The sequence below is a fragment of the Lepidochelys kempii genome, chromosome 17 (assembly GCF_965140285.1).
Source record: "Lepidochelys kempii isolate rLepKem1 chromosome 17, rLepKem1.hap1, whole genome shotgun sequence".
Lineage (NCBI taxonomy): Eukaryota > Metazoa > Chordata > Testudines > Cheloniidae > Lepidochelys > Lepidochelys kempii.
In genome coordinates, this window is record NC_136396.1 from 25,475,687 (window position 1) to 25,491,601 (window position 15,915).

Genomic DNA, 15,915 nt, shown 5'->3' on the forward strand with positions numbered 1-15,915 from the left:
CCACACCACGCTCGGATGCATCTGTGGTTACTAGGAACGGTTTGTCAAAGTCTGGGGCCCTTAGGACAGGGTCAGACATGAGTGTCACTTTAAGCTTGTTAAAGGCCTTCTGACACTTTCCGGTCCACTGAACAGCATTTGGCTGTTTCTTTTTGGTTAGGTCTGTCAGTGGGGCAGCGATTTGGCTGTAGTGCGGTACAAATAGTCTGTAATAACCGGCCAAGCCTAAGAAGGATTGAACCTGTTTCTTTGACTTTGGGACAGGCCACTTTTGGATAGCATCCACTTTGGCCTGTAGGGGGCTGATAGTTCCTTGACCCACCTGGTGTCCAAGGTAAGTCACTCTGTTTAGGCCTATTTGACACTTCTTAGCCTTAACAGTTAGTCCTGCCTCCCTTATGCGCTCAAGGACTTTGTGTAGATGTTCCAGGTGGTCTGCCCAGAAATCCGAAAATATGGCCACATCGTCAAGGTAGGCGACTGCATATTCTCCTAATCCCGCTAGGAGACCATCTACAAGTCTTTGGAAAGTGGCGGGTGCATTTCGCAGCCCGAAAGGGAGTACATTAAATTCATACAGCCCGAGATGTGTGGTGAAGGCTGACCTTTCCTTGGCAGATTCATTTAGCGGTACCTGCCAGTACCCCTTGGTTAAGTCCAAGGTAGAGATGAACTGGGCCCGTCCCAGTTTCTCTAATCGTTCATCAGTGCGTGGCATTGGATAGTTGTCTGGGCGAGTTACAGCATTTAGCTTACGGTAGTCCACGCAAAAACGTATTTCCCCATCTGGTTTGGGAACTAGAACTACTGGAGATGCCCATGCACTTTCAGAGGGGCGGATTACACCCATCTGTAACATATCCTGGATCTCCCGTTCTATAGCAGTTTTAGCTTGAGGAGACACCCGGTAAGGTTGGACCCTAATTGGGTGAGCATTACCTGTGTCAATGGAGTGGTATGCCCGTTCAGTCAGTCCTGGGGTGGCTGAGAACGTTGGCGCGTAGCTAGTGCACAGCTCCTGGATCTGCTGTCGCTGCAGACGCCCAAGGGTCATGGAGAGGTTCACCTCTTCCACACCACCACCACATTTCCCTTCGTAGTAGACACCTTCAGGCCACTCAGCGTCGTCTCCTCCCTGGGCTGTAAACTGACAAACCTTTAATTCTCTGGAATAAAAGGGCTTTAGAGAATTAATATGGTACACCTTAGGCTTTCGGTTGGAGGTGGGGAATGCTATGAGATAATTAACAGCTCCCAGGCGCTCCTGGACCGTGAATGGCCCTTCCCACGATGCTTCCATTTTATGGGCCTGGAGCGCCTTTAAGACCATGACCTGTCTCCTACTTTGAAGGAACGCTCTCTGGCATGTTTATCATACCAGGCTTTTTGCTCTTTTTGAGCATCCTGTGAGTTTTCTCTAGCAAGGGCTAAAGAGGTTCGAAGGGTGTTTTGTAGGTTGGTTACAAAGTCCAGAATGTTAGTTCCTGGAGAAGGTGTAAATCCCTCCCATTGCTGCTTCACCAACTGCAATGGCCCCTTAACCTCACGGCCATATACAAGTTCAAATGGGGAAAACCCTAAACTGGGATGTGGTACAGCTCTGTAGGCAAAGAGCAACTGCTGCAACACTAGGTCCCAATCATTGGCATGCTCATTTACAAAGTTACATATCATGGCCCCCAAAGTTCCATTAAACTTCCCCACCATGCCATTTGTTTGATGGTGGTAAAGAGTGGCAACCAAGTGATTTACCCCATGAGCTTCCCAAAGGTTTTTCATAGTTCCTGCCAGGGAATTAGTCCCTGCATCTGTGAGGATGTCGGAGGGCCAACCTACCCTGGCAAAAATGTCTGCTAGTGCCTGGCACACACTTTTAGCCCTGGTGTTGCTTAGAGCTACTGCTTCCGGCCATCGGGTGGCAAAATCCATGAAAGTCAGTATGTACTGCTTTCCTCTGGCTGTCTTTTTCGGAAAAGGACCCAGAATATCCACAGATACTCGCTGAAATGGAACTTCAATGATGGGGAGTGGCTGGAGAGGGGCTTTGACCTGGTCTTGGGGTTTTCCCACTCTTTGGCACACCTCACAAGACTGGACATAGGTAGAAACATCCTTGCCCATTCCCTCCCAGTGGAATGACCCCCCCAAACGGTCTTTGGTCCTGTTCACCCCAGCATGGCCACTAGGGTGATCGTGGGCTAAGCTCAAGAGCTTGGCCCGGTATTTAGTTGGAACTACCAACTGTCTCTGAGGATGCCAGTCTTCCTGGTGTCCCCCAGAAAGAGTTTCCTTGTATAAAAGTCCTCTTTCTACAACAAACCTGGATCGATTAGAAGAGCTGAGAGGCGGTGAGTTGCTCCGTGCCGCCGTCCAAGCTCTCTGGAGGCTTTCATCTGCTTCCTGTTCGGTCTGGAACTGTTCCCTTGATGCTGGAGACATCAGTCCCTCATTGGATTGTGGACCTAGGCTTGGTCCCTCTGGAAGCGATATAGGGGATGGAGCTGTTTCTGTTGACTGTGAACCGCTCTCCGCTGGTGCACTATGTTGGGATTCAGGCTCCGGCTGAGCCTCTTGTGTAGGGTTATCGGCTGCTGCCAGTTCAGGTTCGGTGGGGCCCTCTGGTGTTGTGGTTGCAAGTACTGGATTCAGTGCTGACACGGGGTCTGGTGTTGGTTGTTCGGCTGGTTCCGGTTCTGGGACTGGTTCCGTCTGGGTCTCTGGGACTGGATCCACTACTGCTGTTGCAGACATTGGCCTGGGGTCCGGGTCCATCACCTCTGACCGGGTCCTGATAGAAGTTTCCGGAACAGAGCTAGGCCTCACAGCTTGTTTAGCCTGGCTGCGGGTGACCGTTCCCACCCTCTTGGCCTGCTTCACATGATTGGCCAAGTCTTCCCCCAACAGCATGGGGATGGGATAATCATCATAGACTGCAAAAGTCCCCATTCCTGACCAGCCCTTGTACTGGACAGGCAACTTGGCTGTAGGCAAATTGAAAGAGTTGGACTTGAAGGGTTGAATCGTCACTTGGATCTCTGGGTTGATTAAATTGGGGTCCACTAAGGAAGCATGGATAGCTGACACTTGTGCTCCGGTGTCCCTCCACGCGGTGACCTTCTTCCCGCCCACACTCACAGTTTCCCTCCGCTCCAAGGGTATCTGGGAGGTATCTGGGCCTGTGGACCTCTGGTGTGATTCCGGTGCAATGAACTGTAATCTGTTGGGGTTCTTGGGGCAGTTGGCCTTTACATGCCCCAGCTCGTTACATTTAAAACATTGTCCAGTTGACAGGTCACTGGGGTGAGGAGGGTTGCTGGAGAACGGGGTGGTGGGACGATAAGGGGTCTGGAGGGCTCTTTGGGAGGTAGGTGGGGCTTTGGGCGGCCCCTGGTAATAGGATGTGGTCTGGGGTGGTCCCTTCTGGTCTCCACTCCAACTGCGACCAGTTTTCTTCTTCTTCTCTGCCACCTCCACCCATCTGGCTCCAATCTCTCCTGCCTCGATTACAGTTTTGGGTTTCCCATCTAGGATGTATCTTTCTATTTCCTCAGGAACACCCTCTAAGAATTGTTCCATTTGCATTAGGAAGGGCAAATTTACTGGAGATTCAACACTTGCTCCTGATATCCAGGCATCCCAATGTGGTAGGCATGTCGGGTAGATGACATGTCTGGTTTCCACCTTAGGGCTCTGAACCTCCGACGAGACTGCTCGGGTATTATCCCCATTCTGACTCTCGCCTTGGATTTAAACAGTTCATACTTGTTCATGTGTTCTTTAGGCATTTCAGCTGCCACCTCAGCTAAGGGTCCACTGAGCTGCGGCCTCAGCTCTACCATGTATTGGTCAGTAGAGATGTTGTACCCAAGGCAGGCCCTTTCGAAGTTTTCTAGGAAGGCCTCAGTATCATCGCCTGCCTTGTAGGTGGGGAACTTTCTGGGATGGGAAGTGGTACTTGGAGAAGGATTACTAGGGTTTGTTGGGATATTCTGCTGAGCCTTTATCTTCTCCATCTCCTCCACATACTTCCTCTCTTTTTCCTTCTCCTCCAGTTCTTTGTCCCTTGCTTCCATAGCTCTCCTGTGAGCAGCCGCTTGGTGTTGTTCTGCTTCTCTCGCTGCCTCCCTTTCTTGTTCCTTCTTCAGCTGCATGAGTTCTATCTGTCTTTCATGTTCCCTTTGTCTTTCCTCAGCCTGAAATTTGGCTAATTCGAGCTGTAGTCGAGCCGCGAATTTTGTCATTCTAACCTCTCTGTTTTTAACTAACTTTACACCCGAGGTTTAGAAATAAACAAACAAAACTTGGCTGTAAAATTTTGCTGTGCTGGAATAGAATACCTATTCTCTGATAGTGATTGTCAGCTTACAGAAAAAGACAATTCCCTTGTCTCTGCTCTGGGCCCAAATTAAAGCAAAAAACCTCCAACTACTTGGAAACCTGCTTACCCAGCCCAAAGAAAAAGCAAATGGGTAGAACACACCCCCCCTATTTACTTTTAGGAAGAAAAGAAAAAAAAACCTCTGGGTTGGAAGACTGTGAATTTCCCTGCAGGAGTTAAGTACCCTGCCTCCAGGCAAAGAAAACCTGCAATTCACAAAGATAATCCCCTTTTGTCTCTGCTTGGCCACAAAGCAGAGAAAAAACGAGCTGCTTTCAGTTTCAGCTGCTTTCTGGACTTCCTTTCCAAAGGAAAAAAAAATTCCTTTTTAAAATCTGTATTTCTAGTTCAAAAAATCTCAACTGGATCTCAAAATGATTTCAGGTTAATCCCACCACTATGCCACCATGTCAAGGTTCCTCCCCCACTCTGAACTCTAGGGTACAGATGTGGGGACCTGCATGAAAAACCTCCTAAGCTTATCTTTACCAGCTTAGGTCAAAACTTCCCCAAGGTACAAAATATTCCACCCGTTGTCCTTGGACTGGCTGCTACCACCACCAAACTAATACTGGTTACTGGGGAAGAGCTGTTTGGACGCGTCCTTCCCCCCAAAACACTTCCCAAAACCTTGCACCCCACTTCCTGGACAAGGTTTGGTAAAAAGCCTCACCAATTTGCATAGGTGACCACAGACCCAAACCCTTGGATCTGAGAACAATGAAAAAGCATTCAGTTTCTTACAAGAAGACTTTTAATAAAAATAGAAGTAAATAGAAATAAAGAAATCCCCCCTGTAAAATCAGGATGGTAGATACCTTACAGGGTAATTAGATTCAAAACATTGAGAATCCCTCTAGGCAAAACCTTAAGTTACAAAAAAGATACACAGACAGAAATAGTTATTCTATTCAGCACAATTCTTTTCTCAGCCATTTAAAGAAATCATAATCTAACACGTACCTAGCTAGATTACTTACTAAAAGTTCTAAGACTCCATTCCTGGTCTATCCCTGACAAAGACCAGCATATAGACAGACCCCTTGTTTCTCTCCCTCCTCCCAGCTTTTGAAAGTATCTTGTCTCCTCATTGGTCATTTTGGTCAGGTGCCAGCGAGGTTACCTTTAGCTTCTTAACCCTTTACAGGTGAGAGGAGCTTTCCCCTGGCCAGGAAGGATTTCAAAGGGGTTTACCCTTCCCTTTATATTTATGACAGGCACACTACTGACTGGTCTTGTCAGCTCCTAATGTTTTTGGAGACTGGGCTGCAAGTATCAGAGCTGAGCGATATGTTGGACAGATCAGGAACAGCCCTTGGCTGCTGATGTGGATAGGGCGGCCAAGAGGGAGGTTCTTCTCCAGAATGAACGGCCCGTGTAGACGGCACGTGTGGTGATGATGATGGCACTACTGTTAAGAAGCCATCAGAAGGGATGGTCTGTGTGGCCCCGAGGTGCTGGGAGGAAGATGGCTAATGTAGTGCCAATCTTTAAAAAAGGGAAGAAGGAGGATCCTGGGAACTACAGGCCAGTCAGCCTCACCTCAGTCCCTGGAAAAATCATGGAGCAGGTCCTCAAAGAATCAATCCTGAAGCACTTGCATGAGAGGAAAGTGATCAGAAACAGCCAGCATGGATTCACCAAGGGAAGGTCATGCCTGACTAATCTAATCGCCTTCTATGATGAGATTACTGGTTCTGTGGATGAAGGGAAAGCAGTGGATGTATTGTTTCTTGACTTTAGCAAAGCTTTTGACATGGTCTCCCACAGTATTCTTGTCAGCATGTTAAGGCAGTATGGGCTGGATGAATGCACTATAAGGTGGGTAGAAAGCTGGCTAGATTGTCGGGCTCAACGGGTAGTGATCAATGGCTCCATGTCTAGTTGGCAGCCGGTATCAAGTGGAGTGCCCCAAGGGTCGGTCCTGGGGCCGGTTTTGTTCAATATCTTCATAAATGATCTGGAGGATGGTGTGGATTGCACTCTCAGCAAAATTGCAGATGATACTAAACTGGGAGGAGTGGTAGATACACTGGAGGGGAGGGATAGGATACAGAAGGACCTAGACAAATTGGAGGATTGGGCCAAAAGAAATCTGATGAGGTTCAATAAGGAGAAGTGCAGGGTTCTGCACTTAGGACGGAAGAACCCAATGCACAGCTACAGACTAGGGACCGAATGGCTAGGCAGCAGTTCTGCGGAAAAGGACCTAGGGGTGACAGTGGACGAGAAGCTGGATATGAGTCAGCAGTGTGCCCTTGTTGCCAAGAAGGCCAATGGCATTTTGGGATGTATAAGTAGGGGCATAGCGAGCAGATCGAGGGACGTGATCGTTCCCCTCTATTCGACATTGGTGAGGCCTCATCTGGAGTACTGTGTCCAGTTTTGGGCCCCACACTTCAAGAAGGATGTGGATAAATTGGAGAGAGTCCAGCGAAGGGCAACAAAAATGATTAGGGGACTGGAACACATGACTTATGAGGAGAGGCTGAGGGAGCTGGGATTGTTTAGCCTGCAGAAGAGAAGAATGAGGGGGGATTTGATAGCTGCTTTCAACTACCTGAAAGGGGGTTCCAAAGAGGATGGCTCTAGACTGTTCTCAATGGTAGCAGATGACAGAACGAGGAGTAATGGTCTCAAGTTGCAGTGGGGGAGGTTTAGATTGGATATTAGGAAAAACTTTTTCACTAAGAGGGTGGTGAAACACTGGAATGCGTTACCTAGGGAGGTGGTGGAATCTCCTTCCTTAGAGGTTTTTAAGGTCAGGCTTGACAAAGCCCTGGCTGGGATGATTTAACTGGGAATTGGTCGTGCTTCGAGCAGGGGGTTGGACTAGATGACCTTCTGGGGTCCCTTCCAACCCTGATATTCTATGATTCTATGATTCTATGGTGGTGGCCACTGCTTGTGTCCTGCTGGAGGCACAGCTCGCTGAGAAGCACTGTTAAAAAAATCCACAATGTCCTCGGCTGTCTCCTCCTTGCTCTCAGTCTTTACTAATTGGGGCTATAAAGGAGCTGAGGAGGTTGATGAGGTAGTTTGGATAGGGGGACATCAGGATGCCTTGCATTTAGTTTTTAAATCCTGCACTTGGGTTTTTAACTTTTCCTGGGAGTCCTTTAGACTACGCACTCAAGACTCATGGAGTCTCTTTGTGGCTTCCTGCCACCAATAGACAAATTGTTCCCACTGTATGTCAGGGATTTTTGGTAATTCAAGAGCTCCTCTGAGATGTATGATCTTATCTAAATTGAGGTTACCTTTTAGCGGAAATTGTTTTGATGGATTATCATGCGTGTAAAAATTCCAGTTATCTAGATACTTACAAGTCCTAGGACCATAATGCCCGTACATGTAGTACACATGGGTGCCTTTCAGTGGTGTGGGAATATTCTTAGACTGATCACTACTCATTTTTCAGGCACTCAGGGAATGCTCACTGGGCCACGGGGTTCGGCTGACTTCCCTTGCTTTCAGAACTCCCACATGGGGTAGTCTTGGGGCGGCTGAAGTCAGCTTAAGTCCCAGACCTGGTCAACAAATAAGTAAGGGAAGACTTTTGCTTTCTTGTGCTCTGGGGAAAGGGTCTACTGGGTCACAGGGTTCCACCGTTCAGCAGCTTGAGTCCGAGACCTGGTCAGCAGACTTGACAAGGGAAATCTTCTGCTGGGTCAGAAGATTCGGCTGACTCCTCCTGCATGGGGTAGTTCTGGGGCAGCTGGAGTCAGCTTAAGTCTTTAGACCTGGTCAGCGGCATTCACTCCTCACTCATTCACTCAGTCTTATTCATTCCTCCCATACCTGCATGCATCTCATTTAACCATAACCTTAATTCCTTACGTCCAGATTTATCACAACCCTTTCCTTATGTGAGGCAGCAATCTGCTCAGCACCGATATGCAGCTGCAACATGTCCCTTATTTGAGACAGCAATCTCCTGAGCACCGCTTTGCATCTGACCTTGTTGCAAATCAATAAGTTCGCATGGCGTAAGCCCAAGAGAGACAGACACCCCCACGGGCAGTCCTCCTCTGAACCCCATTAGAGATTTCAAAGGGTCTCTTACCGCTTGTCTGGTGCCTTGGGGTTCAAAGAGGAACGGTCTGTAGTGATTGCCGCTGTCTCAGGCGGGTGTTGCCATCCGAGTCACGGCACCAAATTGTGGAAGAAAACCAGTCCTCACTCTGCGTTTGTTAGCAACAAGTCAGAGACAGTTTGTTATGAGCAATTGCAAGGGAAGACTGTGGTCAGACAGGGGGGTCCCCTGACCTTAGGCAGATCTTCCCCCCTACAAGCAGTATAAGACAAGTATTTATACTTTCCCATTACATACATCAACGGCTAATGGTCATCCTTCGTTTATACAAATTCCCTCCAGACACTACCTTATCTTAAGGTTTCTGCTTAAGTCAGCATCTCATCCTTATCAACTAAAAGCAATGGTACCAGCATCTCTTATAACTCTCGCGTTGTTAGGGTTAGGGTTTCCTGTCACTCTATCCTTAAATTGACTAAGACATCTACCCCCAGATCCTCTAGTTTTGTTTTTTTCTTTTTCTGCTTCCACATCAAGAAGTCAAATACAGTCCCCTTTAAGCATTCCGACTCTTGATCCCCATCTAGACAGCCAAGTCTAATAGAGTGAGTGGTTACTGAAAACCAGATTCCTCTTATGTTCAGTCCACCAGTCCTAAATAACCAGACGCTGATCCCCAGCTCAATGTGCATCTGAGATCTTACCTAATAATCACACAGATGTCAACCCTTTAGTAACCAAAACTAGAAAGAAACAGAAAGAAGAGAGTTGCAGTGGTTAATAGATCAATATACATACAGTTATGGGGAAAGTCCTTAGGTCAGTTTCACAGCAGAGATCATAGAATCATAGAATCATAGAATACCAGGGTTGGAAGGAACCCCAGAAGGTCATCTAGTCCAACCCCCTGCTCAAAGCAGGACCAATTCCCAGTTAAATCATCCCAGCCAGGGCTTTGTCAAGCCTGACCTTAAAAACCTCTAAGGAAGGAGATTCCACCACCTCCCTAGGTAACGCATTCCAGTGTTTCACCACCCTCTTAGTGAAAAAGTTTTTCCTAATATCCAATCTAAACCTCCCCCACTGCAACTTGAGACCATTACTCCTCGTTCTGTCATCTGCTACCATTGAGAACAGTCTAGAGCCATCCTCTTTGGAACCCCCTTTCAGGTAGTTGAAAGCAGCTATCAAATCCCCCCTCATTCTTCTCTTCTGCATGCTAAACAATCCCAGCTCCCTCAGCCTCTCCTCATAAGTCATGTGTTCCAGTCCCCTAATCATTTTTGTTGCCCTTCGCTGGACTCTCTCCAATTTATCCACATCCTTCTTGAAGTGTGGGGCCCAAAACTGGACACAGTACTCCAGATGAGGCCTCACCAATGTCGAATAGAGGGGAACGATCACGTCCCTCGATCTGCTCGCTATGCCCCTACTTATACATCCCAAAATGCCATTGGCCTTCTTGGCAACAAGGGCACACTGCTGACTCATATCCAGCTTCTCGTCCACTGTCACCCCTAGGTCCTTTTCCGCAGAACTGCTGCCTATCCATTCGGTCCCTAGTCTGTAGCTGTGCATTGGGTTCTTCCGTCCTAAGTGCAGGACCCTGCACTTCTCCTTATTGAACCTCATCAGATTTCTTTTGGCCCAATCCTCCAATTTGTCTAGGTCTTTCTGTATCCTATCTCTCCCCTCCAGCGTATCTACAACTCCTCCCAGTTTAGTATCATCCGCAAATTTGCTGAGAGTGCAATCCACACCATCCTCCAGATCATTTATGAAGATATTGAACAAAACCGGCCCCAGGACCGACCCTTGGGGTACTCCACTTGATACCGGCTGCCAACTAGATATGGAGCCATTGATCACTACCCGTTGAGCCCGACAATCTAGCCAGCTTTCTACCCACCTTGTAGTGCATTCATCCAGCCCATACTTCCTTAACTTGCTGACAAGAATACTGTGGGAGACCGTGTCAAAAGCTTTGCTAAAGTCAAGAAACAATACATCCACTGCTTTCCCTTCATCCACAGAACCAGTAATTTCATCATAAAAGGCGATTAGATTAGTCAGGCATGACCTTCCCTTGGTGAATCCATGCTGGCTGTTCCTGATCACTTTCCTCTCATGCAAGTGCTTCAGGATTGATTCTTTGAGGACCTGCTCCATGATTTTTCCAGGGACTGAAGTGAGGCTGACTGGCCTGTAGTTCCCAGGATCCTCCTTCTTCCCTTTTTTAAAGATTGGCACTATATTAGCCTTTTTCCAGTCATCCGGGACTTCCCCGGTTCGCCACGAGTTTTCAAAGATAATGGCCAATGGCTCTGCAATCACAGCCGCCAATTCCTTCAGCACTCTCGGATGCAACTCATCCGGCCCCATGGACTTGTGCATGTCCAGCTTTTCTAAATAGTCCCTAACCACCTCTATCTCCACAGAGGGCTGGCCATCTCTTCCCCATTTTGTGATGCCCAGCATAGCAGTCTGGGAGCTGACCTTGTTAGTGAAAACAGAGGCAAAAAAAGCATTGAGTACATTAGCTTTTTCCACATCCTCTGTCACTAGGTTGCCTCCCTCATTCAGTAAGGGGCCCACACATTCCTTGGCTTTCTTCTTGTTGCCAACATACCTGAAGAAACCCTTCTTGTTACTCTTGACATCTCTGGCTAGCTGCAGCTCCAGGAGCGATTTGGCCCTCCTGATAACATTCCTACATGCCCGAGCAATATTTTTATACTCTTCCCTGGTCATATGTCCAACCTTCCACGTCTTGTAAGCTTCTTTTTTATGTTTCAGATCCGCTAGGATTTCACCATTAAGCCAAGCTGGTCACCTGCCATATTTACTATTCTTTCGACTCATTGGGATAGTTTGTCCCTGTAACCTTAACAGGGATTTCTTGAAATACAGCCAGCTCTCCTGGACTCCTTTCCCCTTCATGTTAGTCCCCCAGGGGATCCTGGCCATCCGTTCCCTGAGGGAGTCGAAGTCTGCTTTCCTGAAGTCCAGGGTCCGTATCCTGCTGCTTACCTTTCTTCCCTGCGTCAGGATCCTGAACTCAACCAACTCATGGTCACTGCCTCCCAGATTCCCATCCACTTTTGCTTCCCCCACTAATTCTACCCGGTTTGTGAGCAGCAGGTCAAGAAAAGCGCCCCCCCTAGTTGGCTCCTCTAGCACTTGCGCCAGGAAATTGTCCCCTATGCTTTCCAAAAACTTCCTGGATTGTCTATGCACCGCTGTATTGCTCTCCCAGCAGATATCAGGAAAATTAAAGTCACCCATGAGAATCAGGGCATGCGATCTAGTAGCTTCCGTGAGCTGCCGGAAGAAAGCCTCATCTACTTCATCCCCCTGGTCCGGTGGTCTATAGCAGACTCCCACCACTACATCACTCTTGTTGCACACACTTCTAAACTTAATCCAGAGACACTCAGGTTTTTCTGCAGTTTCGTACCAGAGCTCTGAGCAGTCATACTGCTCCCTTACATACAGTGCTACTCCCCCACCTTTTCTGCCCTGCCTGTCCTTCCTGAACAGTTTATAACCATCCATGACAGTACTCCAGTCATGTGAGTTATCCCACCAAGTCTCTGTTATTCCGATCACGTCATAGTTCCTTGACATCACCAGGACCTCCAGTTCTCCCTGCTTGTTTCCAAGGCTTTGTGCATTTGTATATAAGCACTTGAGATAACCTGTTGATCGCCCCTCATTGCCAGTATGAGGCAGGAGCCCTCCCCTCACAGACATTCCTGCCTGTGCTTCCTCCCGGTATCCCGCTTTCCCGCTTACCTCAGGGCTTTGGTCTCCTTCCCCAGGTGAACCTAGTTTAAAGCCCTCCTCACTAGGTTAGCCAGCCTGCTGGCAAAGATGCTCTTCCCTCTCTTCATAAGATGGAGCCCGTCTCTGCCCAGCACTCCTCCTTCATGGAACACCATCCCATGGTCAAAGAAACCAAAGCCTTCTCTCCGACACCACCTGCGTAGCCATTCGTTGACTTCCACGATTCGACGCTCCCTACCTAGGCCTTTTCCTTCCACGGGGAGGATGGACGAGAACACCACTTGCGCCTCCAACTCCTTTATCCTTCTTCCTAGAGATGGCAAGGCTACTGATTTATAACATCTCTCTGGAATCAATTTAAAAGGTTATACTCCAATAGGCAGTCCAAGTGTAGAGTTTGTTCAGATTCTTTCATGAGAATCCCAGGGTAAATCCAGAGTAAACCTGGAGACCTCAGTCTTGTGGCTTAGAGCATCCCTCTCAAAGTTTAAGCAGACCTGAGATAAAAGGAATCAGGCCCTGGGCTTTTTCTGTATAGTTTTCTAGCAAGCTGCTAAGCCTCTTGACAGCAATTGTCACAGCAGTACTTTCCTGGATGAAGAATAGGCAGCACATATTGCTGCTTAGAAGCTAAACTTTTATTTCCTATGCATATACAGATAAACTAGTGGCATTCATTTACATCAGGCAACTAGCCATTCAAACTATCAAGACAGTTGATTTTGCCTAGATAATTAAGCTGAAGACAAAGTGAATTATATTATTGATTCCTACAGTATCTTACACCTTTGATCTTAAGGTTAACTGAACCATCCACATGCATAATATAATGCCATTAAGACATGAAAGGGAATTAGATTCTATAAGCTGATCTGGTTACATTGTTGAACTTCCAAGAAGATACAGGTAAACACAGAAAAATACACTAAGCATCTACCCTGGATTTCTATCACTACAAATAAATGGGTTAATGACTTCTGGTTTAGTACACCTCTTTGAAATTCACATACAAGTAGATTGTCTTGATTAGATTTCAATGCCTGTTGTTAAGTTGTTATGGGTCACACCCAGTTGACCAGTCTGTCAGTGTCACACATCAACTTTGAGCACAGTCCTTCCTGTAATCAGTACAATAGGACTCTTCTATATCAGGGCTTGTCTAGTTCTTTCCTCCTAGGGCACTTACAGAGAAAGATCCCCAGGTGAACAGCTTCCTCCCAACCCACACTACATGCGTTTCGAAGTGTTTCAGTCTGCAAAGAACCAGGAAAGGCTCCATGGACCATAGTCTGGGAGCTGTGGTGGTAGAAGACTACCGATAAGTGCAATACCCTACGAGGAGAAACGGTTACTTACCTGATAGTAACTGTTGTTCTTGGAGATGTTTTGTTCGTGTGGCTCCCATACAGGGAGTGGCAGTGCCCCTTGTCCAGGAGTTCAGGAGTTCAAACAGCAGTTCATGCCCTTGCATCCCACCTCACAGGCATAAGGGGGCAGCATGACCCTTCACCCTCAGTTCCTTTGCTGTCCACAGTCTCCAGAGGAGTCTCTGAGCTGCAAGGATGGAGGATGGATGAGCACAGAACATCTCAAAGAGCAACAGTTTGTATAAGGTAAGTCATTGTTTCTTCCTCTTCTAGTTCCTGTCCATGTGCATGGGTGGTGAGTATAATAGGCCAGGGGAGGCTCTGCCTCCCCAGCACTGCTGCAGCAGCTGGACCCCCAGTGGCAGGGTTTTGGGGGGAGGGAAGTTTTTGTTTTATTATGCCCCATGCAGATTCTGGGGCAGCTGGGGAGTTGGTATGTGCTATTCATCTTCCTGGGTTCATCAATAACTTTCCTGGACTCCAGAGAGATTACTGAGGAACGCAGGAAGCAAATACCGCCTCCTCAGCCACCCTGGAACCTGCATGGGACATAGCAAAAGCATCTTCATGAGAGTGAGACGCTTTTCCCCAGGGCAGGTTGGGGTCTGGGGAGGGGAGGTGTGGCACGGCTGTGTTAGCCGACGGCCAAGGATGTTTGGTGAGGTGCCAGCTATGCCCGTTTATACCATCCGTGACTTTAACCGCTAGGACACACTGTCCCTTCGCGGCGGGCAGTCCGGGCTAGGCTGACGGATGCCCCAAGGTCCTAACCACCCGTGACTTTAACTGCTAGAGCTCAGAGCTCCTTCGCAGCGGGCAGTCAATACTGACTGACAGGTGCCCCAATGGCAGCACTAAGAGCCTCTCCACACCCGTGACTTTAACTGCTAGAGCTCAGAGCTCCTTCGCAGCGGGAGCCAGGATTGACTGACAGGTGCCCCAAGAGTTTGCCCCGTGGAGGCGGCACAACTCAACACTAGGCTCTTAGTACTCTCACCTAATGGCCAGGCTTTAGAGCCAAAACGGCTGAGGTTCTTTAATTGTGTTGGCTGCTTTACAGTAAACCAGAGAAAACAAGTCAGGCTTATGCATAAATGGTTACCAAAATTTATTAAGCTAGATTCTAATCATGTGGTTACAAAATTGCTAGTGCCTACTTATTTAAATGTAGAGATGTTACACACACAAACAAGTTACAAAACTGAAGCCACAATCCCAAAGAAAGAAAACAAAGTATAGAGCTCTATTTCAAAATATGTGTACACTAAAGATAGGAGATCAGGTGTGGGTGCTTCTTACCCTCCTTGCATCTCTCGATTCCAGCGGTGCCAAGCCAGGATCGGTCACTCAATTCCGCGGAAAGACGAATAAGGGACAAGGCGTAGGGACCCTCTTAGCTGCAGAAGCCTTGGGAGGCTGTCACTTATCTGACCAGCAGATAGATAGTGAAAAGCACTCAAAAATCATGGTGCTGTAGGTCCCCTACTTATACCTCTGTACTCCTTTATTCTCTTTCTCCTTTCTTATGCCAAATTGAGGCTGGTCTGTCGGGGTGACGCCAGCTTTTGCAAGAGTAGTTTACACTTGCAAAGGAGAGAAACAATAAGTTTCGACTACTGGACATTTCTTTTATCAGGGTAAATATTTTCCCACCTAGGATGTTGGTGTGTGTGCATCACGCTATTTAGTTGGGGCTAAGAGCCATGTCTGTCACAGGGCCTCTGCCTGCTGTGAGCTTAATCGTCGTATCTGTTCCCAGAGGCACATTGTAGCAGCACACTTGTGCTTTCACAGCTTCAAAGGCTGTGCTGGAATATATGTTAAGTGCCCTGTTCCTGCTTCCTCCTGTGTTTCCAGCAATGCTGGTCTGGGGGGGGGTGGGGCTGGCTGTCTGGCTACAGGCTGTGGCTGGCTTGGGGCTTCTTCAGGCAGGTGGGGGGGACTTGGGGCTTCAGCCAGCAGGGGCAGAGGGTCTCGGAGCACTGGCCCTGGGTGAAAGGGGCAGAGCCAGGGGCTATCCTCCCTGAAGGGGGGCTCCACCTGCCACCCATGTCTACATGTCACTCACTTATGGGGATTTACCAGCAGTTTGGTGAATTAGGTGGTGGGAGCTGGGAGCCCATCTGCACACGGATTGCAGAAGCTGAGTATCCACTCTAAATGCTGATACTGAAGAGTAAGGTTCTGTGGTATATACTGAGGACCATGTCACTGCTCTACAGATTTAGATGATTGGAAGTCTACTGAAGCCTGCTGCTGAGGTAACTTGGGCCTGGTAGAATAAGCAATTGCTTGATCTGGTATCTGGAACAAATTTTGAAAGAGAAAGTGGTTAAAGATGTAGAGGT